General features: G+C 56.6%; 1 protein-coding gene across 3 annotated transcripts in view; it reads right to left on the bottom strand.

The window, feature by feature from the left end:
• The window catches only part of KCNA2 (potassium channel, voltage gated shaker related subfamily A, member 2), a 19,754-nt gene extending 13,389 nt beyond the window's left edge, over positions 1-6,365 (bottom strand). The window contains exons 1-2 of one of the 3 annotated variants that reach the window (XM_012730088.1): positions 309-371; positions 37-88 (exon numbers count right to left, since the gene is read on the bottom strand). The gene's annotated coding sequence lies outside the window, so the exon portion shown is untranslated. Of the gene's footprint in view, positions 1-36; positions 281-308; positions 372-6,323 lie in introns of those variants that run through there. The other 2 variants (XM_012730090.1, XM_012730087.1) reach the window with 2 other exon arrangements.
• Positions 6,366-6,617: the final 252 nt, after the last annotated feature.

Raw genomic sequence — 6,617 nt, 5'->3', positions numbered from 1 at the left:
TTTTTTTTTTTTTTTGGCACAACCCAACTTACTAACCCGAACGTCGTGCAGAACTCAGCTGGGTGCTCCCGGGCCGGGGAACCGGGACCTGGAAAGATGGAGGGGGCCAGAAGTTGAGCGGTCTTGAGAGCCGCCTGCCAACATAATGAAGTAGGCAAGGAAGAAACGGTCAATAGCAGCTATCCCCGGCCCGGCGAGGGAGGCAGGCCCGCGGGAGATGAGCTGCTATTATTGCAACGCTGCCAGACAGAAGCTGCAGACCCTTTTTTGCCCGCTGTGCCAGCTTGGCCTCCCCACCTCCCTCTTACCGGCGACGCTCTGGTTTTGCAGGGGAATGCAGCAGGTGCGGGCGCAGTGTGGCAGAAATTCGCTACTGCTCTCACCCCCTCCGGGAGGAGCCGCACGAACAGGCAGAGCCGCAGAGCCGGCCTTCCCGACTCCCTCCCCCCAGGGCCGGCCGCAGGGCCGGGGCGCTGCAGCCGCCCAGGGTCGGACCCCTCCTCACCAAACCCACCCTCGGAGACCCCACAAGACGGCTGGCCCGGGAACTCTGAAATTGGCTGCGCAGCAATCAGCACTGGGGGAGAATGTGCCCCTTGCTTTTGGAAGAATGTAGGCAGTCCTCTGCCCACATGGTGGACCTGAGAGCCCAGGGTGCTCTTGGGAGCCTCCCCGGGCAGCACCAGACCCCCATCTCCAGCTCCCTCGCAGAATCGCTGTTCCTGGGATTTCTTCAGGTCAAACTGAGGCAGACAACACACACTGGCTGCAGAGGGGCCCCAGACCAGGGAGGGTTCCTGCTGGGCCTCCTGGGGCTAAGAGAACCCCTCTCTTTAGAGCTTGAGCCCCTGAAAAGCCACAGGTCCAGCTCTGTGGATTTTGCTATGTCATCAGGGTCATCTATGAGATGTGGTTGAAGACTGAGGTCTACCCAGAGCTGCAAGGGGTGGTGGCCTGGGGGTGCAGTGACCTCAGGGAGCACTGGGGATGACAGGACTAGAAGGCAGGCTGGTTTAGTTTGGGTCTCCTTGAAGCCAGGCTGTCGCTGTCTCAAGCAGAGTATGGCCTCAGGGGTTTTGCAGGCAGCAGACTGGGACTTAAATCCCCGCGGGTTATGAGGTAAAAGAATCAAGGACTGCAGACCTGGGCATCCTGGCCTGCAGACTGAGGAGCCCGACCTCACAGGTGGTTGTGTGAGACTGTTTATGTAAAGTTTAGTGCCTGGGTTTTTCCACTTTGCCTCCCTTTGAAGGCATCATTGCCAGCCTCCAGCTCTGACTCTGGTCCATCTCTCTAGGTATCCAGACACTGGGCTTTACTGCAGTATTCTTTCTGTCCATCACCACCATCACCCCAACCCCGGCCTCTGCCCCACCCCTCACTGTCCTGGAGGGGGGCTTCCTGACTGCCAAGTCTGCACTAACCTGTCTCCACAATCCTGCTTTCTTCCTCACAGACGTCTCTCCAGCCCAGCAATAGCAAATGGGCTATTTCTTCTTCTTACAAGATTGGATCCTTAACTCAAGTCCAAGTGCCTTGTCCATTTGATGATGCCTATGTATGTATTTTTGGCTTCCTTTATTAAAACAAAAGCCCCAGACAGAGAAAAGCTCTTGATAGGGCACTGATAATCGTGCTGGTTGCTGACATGTGTTTCCCATGTGTCAGACCTGTGCTGGGCACCTGTGGCCGGAGGGACATTTCATCTTCACAGCTGTGGACAGCAGTTTTGACATCAGTACCATGTTATGGGAAAGGAAACTGAGGCAGAGAGCAGCAAAGCCACGTGCCCAAGGTCACCACGTGGTGGCTCTGACTCGTGACTCCCCACACCCTAACCTCCACGCCTCACTGCGCAGGTACAAGGGGCAGGCCCCCCAGTTTCATCACCCTCTTTGGTTCCTTTCCCTGACTGACCTCAGAGCCATGTCATTCAACCTACCCCCTTTAAAGCCAGATCTAAAAGTGTGTAACACCCAAAAAGAAATTAACTAAAGAAGGAAAGAAAAAAAAAAAAGACACATAACAGTTGTTGGGAACCCGGGTTTGGCTTCCACCCTGAAGGGCTTCGCTGGGATTGTGTGAGAAAGCGCCGGGCCCAGTTCCGAGCTCTAACACACGCTGGCTGTGTGAATTTGAGTAGCTTATGCCGACTCACTCAGCCTGCCCGTTGTCAAGTGGGACGACAACATGGATCCACGGGGTGGAAAGGATTAAACGGACATAACGAGTGGCCAGCCAGCGAGGGTCACTCAGCTGGTTAGTCATCGGTCCCTTGCTTCTAGAGGACACCTCTCCCAGAAGATGTCCACACAGGTTTGTTTCCAATATGTCCAGAATAGACTGTTTTCCAATATGTATCATCTTGCATGTGGAATTCAGGTCAGTCGAGGCCTCTGGGCCTAACTGAATACAACACCTCAAAAGAATAGATTTAGGGTCATCTCCAGAAGTGACCCTTTTATCTGAGCAAATTATCTGAAGGCAGGGCAAACATCTAGAGACAGCATTTTGTTTCATGAAGTGAAGCCCTCCAAGTCACGTGAGGCGCGTCCTCTCTCCGGGACACCCCAGGCCGCCATGCTGTCCTTAGCTCCGTCCCACTTCCGTCCTGTCCTGCCATAGTCCATGTCTATCCATCCACTTTGGTCTTTTCTCCAGTGAATTTGCCTACTGTTACTTTGATTGCTCTTCCAGGCTGAGCGGGATGGAGAGGGGTGGGGGAATGTTCCCCTGCGCCCGGGCTTTCCAAAGGTGTCAGGGTCCCTTTTTCCTTTTTTGACCACACAACCAGCAGTGCCCTGGACCTCTCCCCTGAGGTAGGGCAGATCCCAGACAAAGGCTTCTCCTTCCCCTTCAGCCTCTTCCCTGTTTGGAGGTCATGGCAGAGGGACAGGATGGTAATTGTCCCTCCGGGGGTGCCTCCCCTGCCCTCCCCTAGGGACCCCCAGCTGCCACAGTGTCCTCCTGAACTGTGGGGTACTTATTGCTTAGCTCCCCCTGGCTCCCTGTTGCTAGGACCATTTCCTACCAGGCACGCAAGTGGGGGGGCTTCCCTCCTGCAACTATTAGAAAGAAGAACTAAAGGGGCCCCCACCCACACCTGCCTCCTCCAAGCCACAGGAGCAGGAGTGAGGGGCTCTTCATTCTTCTCCCCAATTTTTACCTGTCCTGGAGACTCCCCACGTGCCTCCTCAGGCGCACTCACAGGTGACCACCCTCCTTCCTTGTGTGACCCCCACCTGTGCTGAGTGTTCCTTAGTGATCCTCCACTAACTCACCTGCCCGCAGGTAGCAGGGTCCAGGTGCCTGGAACTGGAGCCGGACTCAGGGCTGCCAGCTGTCCAAAGGTCTCTTGATTTAATCCTTGCAGCCACCCAGTGGGAGAGTCCCCAGCTTTCTCTGTGACAGATGAACACCTGAGCTCAGAGAAGCCAGGTTGCTGTGAGTCGTGACTCTGGGACCCAACTCAAGACTGGCTGACTCCCCAAACCCCCACGTCATTCGCAGAGCCGATGGACTGTTAGTTGGGTGCAGGCCTCTCTGCTCAATTCCTGCTCTTAAGAATGTGGGTTCCATCCCGCAGCTCTTGGAGGTGCTGGGGGCAGGGACATGCGTCCTGCGGGAGGCTGCCCCACCTGCCAGGAGCTCCGTTTTCTAAACAGGGGGGCCCGATGCTGGTGCTGACTGAGTGTTCACATAGATGGAGTGGAGACACAGTGTGGTGTGGAATCAGGCCCAAGGCGCTGCTCTGTGCCCCTTGGAGGTAGCTACCCCTCCCATCTCCCCACTGCAGGGCTGCCCGGCAGCCCTTGTCTGGCACAGCCTCCGGGCAGAGAGTTTGAGGAGGTGTTAGCCTGAGCGCCAGTCTGGTCTTAGCCTGCCTGCTGTGTGACCCAAAGTCTCCTGCTTGACCTCTCTGTGCAGGGTTTTTCTTGTAAAATAGGAAGGGTGCCCTGCACTCACTCCCACACCCCCGCCACCCATGCGGTTTTGGGTGACGTTCTTCAGCAGCTCTTCTTCCTGGCACCGCTCCCCTCTCTGGCTGTGGGTGATCTGGGTGCAGCCCAAGCCTCTCTGGAGCTGCAGCCCATCACCCTACTTCTCCCTCATACGCCCTTGTGGGGAGACTCCACCTTTCATCCAGCGGCCCAAGCCAGAAACCAGCTCTCTCTGCTTCCTTCCCTCCCAGACCCCCTCATCCAGCCAGTAACTTGCCCTTGGCAACGCTGGCTTTTCTCTGGTTCCTGCTCTCCCCAGGTACCCTGGTGTAAGCCTCCAGCACCAGCCCCAGCCTCCAGCCCAGCCCCTCAGACCCACCCTGCTGCCATGTGACGCTCCTGAACAGCCACTTACCTCTTCACCCCGCCTCGCCACCCCCCCCCATTGCCATGACACAACCTGCATTTCCTGCCAGGCAGGGAAAACTCTTCCCCATCTCCCGCTCCCACTGTCTCTGCCTCTGTCCCCATCCTAGAAGTCTGTACTCATGTCAAACCAAACTACCTCGAAGGCTCAAGCTGGCTTTCAACAGACCTGAAATCAGACAGACTTGGATTGGGGTTGAAGCCTGGTGTTGCTGCAGCCACGTGCACCCCAGGGGGGTATCTTTCCCCTCTGACCCTCAGGTTGCCACCTGTGACGTGGGGTCAATGCCCCGTGATGGCCTCAAGGGTCAAACACAACTGTGTGAGCACAGTGTCCACCTCAGTGCTGGCCCCCACAGAGGAAGCTCAGGAACATGAGCTTCCAGATGGTTCCAGGTCTTTCTCATCGGCTCTAACAACTCCCAATCCCTTCCATCTCTCGTCACCCTTTTCCCTTGTCCATCTCATCATTTCCTCCTTGAAGCCTGTCCGCACCCTTTTCCTGGCCTCCACCCCCAGTTCCGCAGGGGCTCACTGCCCAGCATGCCCAACTCACCAGGTCGGGCTCTTGGGACCACCGCTGTCCTCCAGGACACATCTCTTCTGCCAGTGTCCTCAGAGCAGCTGCCCCAAGTGTTTGAGATCCAGGCAGGCTGGCAGGTAGAGGGCCTCTGTGAGCCCCACAGCTTAGCCATGCTGCTGTCTTTATGCCCCTAGACTTGCCTCTCTGCGAGACCCTCGTGTCTGAAAACACTAAGTTGCCCCTGGGCCAGTCAGAGATGCTGTTATGGACTCTGACAAAGGAGCTGAGAATGGCCAGGGGAGGGACTACGGGCCTTCCCCCAGCCACCAGGAGGGGGCAGTGTGCGTGCGTGTGCGTGTGCGTGTGTGTGTGTGTGTGCGCGCGTGTGCGCGTGTGTGTGCGTGAGTGAGACACACACGCACGCAAACACACACACACACAGTGTGCATCAGAGGAGGAGGGCTGCCCCGAGGGGGTCGTTCCTGCTCTGTTTCACAGACAGGTTAGGTGACCTGCTCAAGGTCACACAGCCAGCCCAGGGTTTGAGCTTGGGCCCCAGAATTCACGCTCGTGACCTTTCTGTGTGTTTCGTGACTAGCTTGATCACCTGGCTCCCAGCTCTTGTCCACTCGTCCTCAGTGCTCTAAGCTCTGTAAAGACTCCTAAGGAGTCTGGCTGAGTCTCCTCCAGCTCCTGTTCCCAGGGACCTGTACTCATTGGCCCGGCTGGGCTGTTCTGGATAGAGCTGGCTTCTTGACTGCATCTGGTTGATCTGGAATCGTCCTGGGGAGCAGCCTCCCTTCCAGGCCTTTGAGTCCATCTGTGGTTGTAAAGCACAACTCTGCTCCCTCCCCAACATCCCAGCCCTCAGCTGACCAGCAGCCCTGGCTTCTCTTCCTCGAGGCCATCATCCCCAGACCTCCGGCTCTTCCCAGTAGGCTGAGCCTCGGCCTGCCACTGTTCCCTGCAAATGATTCCCGTTTAAGTGTGCTTCCCACGAAGGCCCCCAGAGGAAAGCACTCGAGGCAGATATGACCCAGTCAACCCAAGGTGGAGGCTCTGCCACAGCTCCTGACCCACAAAAGCAGCCTACTTCGTGCACGCTGACTCCTTAGTGTCCACCTCCTCCCCCCACCCCCCGCTGGTTAGCCTGGGCCTCTTTGCCACTGTCCTATGTCCTCTCCTGGTCACTGCCTTTGGCCAGTAGAGAGGGGACTGGATGGGGAACAGGCACAGGAAGAAACCTGAGACCAGGGATGGACAGCTGACCCGGCAGTCCAGAGCCAGCTGTGCGCTGACCTGGGTGACCTTGAGGCTGTGACCTTGTTGGTCACGTCCCCTCTTTGGGCCTCAGCTTCCCCATCTGTACAGTGGCGCAGCTGGGTTACCTGCAGGTCACCTGCTGTTGTTCTATGATGCGCTCTCCCACTTACCCTCGATGAAGCACTGGCCCTGTGCAGGCAAGCGGATGTATTGTCATTTCATCTCCTTTTGTGTTGCAAACGATCCTACTGTAGCTGCTTTGCTGAGAGGACAGATCAGTTGTGTGACTGCTCAAGGACAAATGGCTCCAGTAAGTGACAGAGCTGGGACTCAAGCCCAGGCCTCTTCGATCCTAAGTCAGCTACGCCCCCATCACATCTCACTGTATAAAAAGGAAAGAAGGAATTTTGGAGATGCCAAATCACTCTGAAAATGAGTCCTGAAAAATTCAAAACAGTGCATCC

Source organism: Condylura cristata, unplaced genomic scaffold, assembly GCF_000260355.1.
Source record: "Condylura cristata isolate star-nosed mole 26May11 unplaced genomic scaffold, ConCri1.0 scaffold00026, whole genome shotgun sequence".
Lineage (NCBI taxonomy): Eukaryota > Metazoa > Chordata > Mammalia > Eulipotyphla > Talpidae > Condylura > Condylura cristata.
This window is presented reverse-complemented; position numbering and strand designations above follow the sequence as displayed.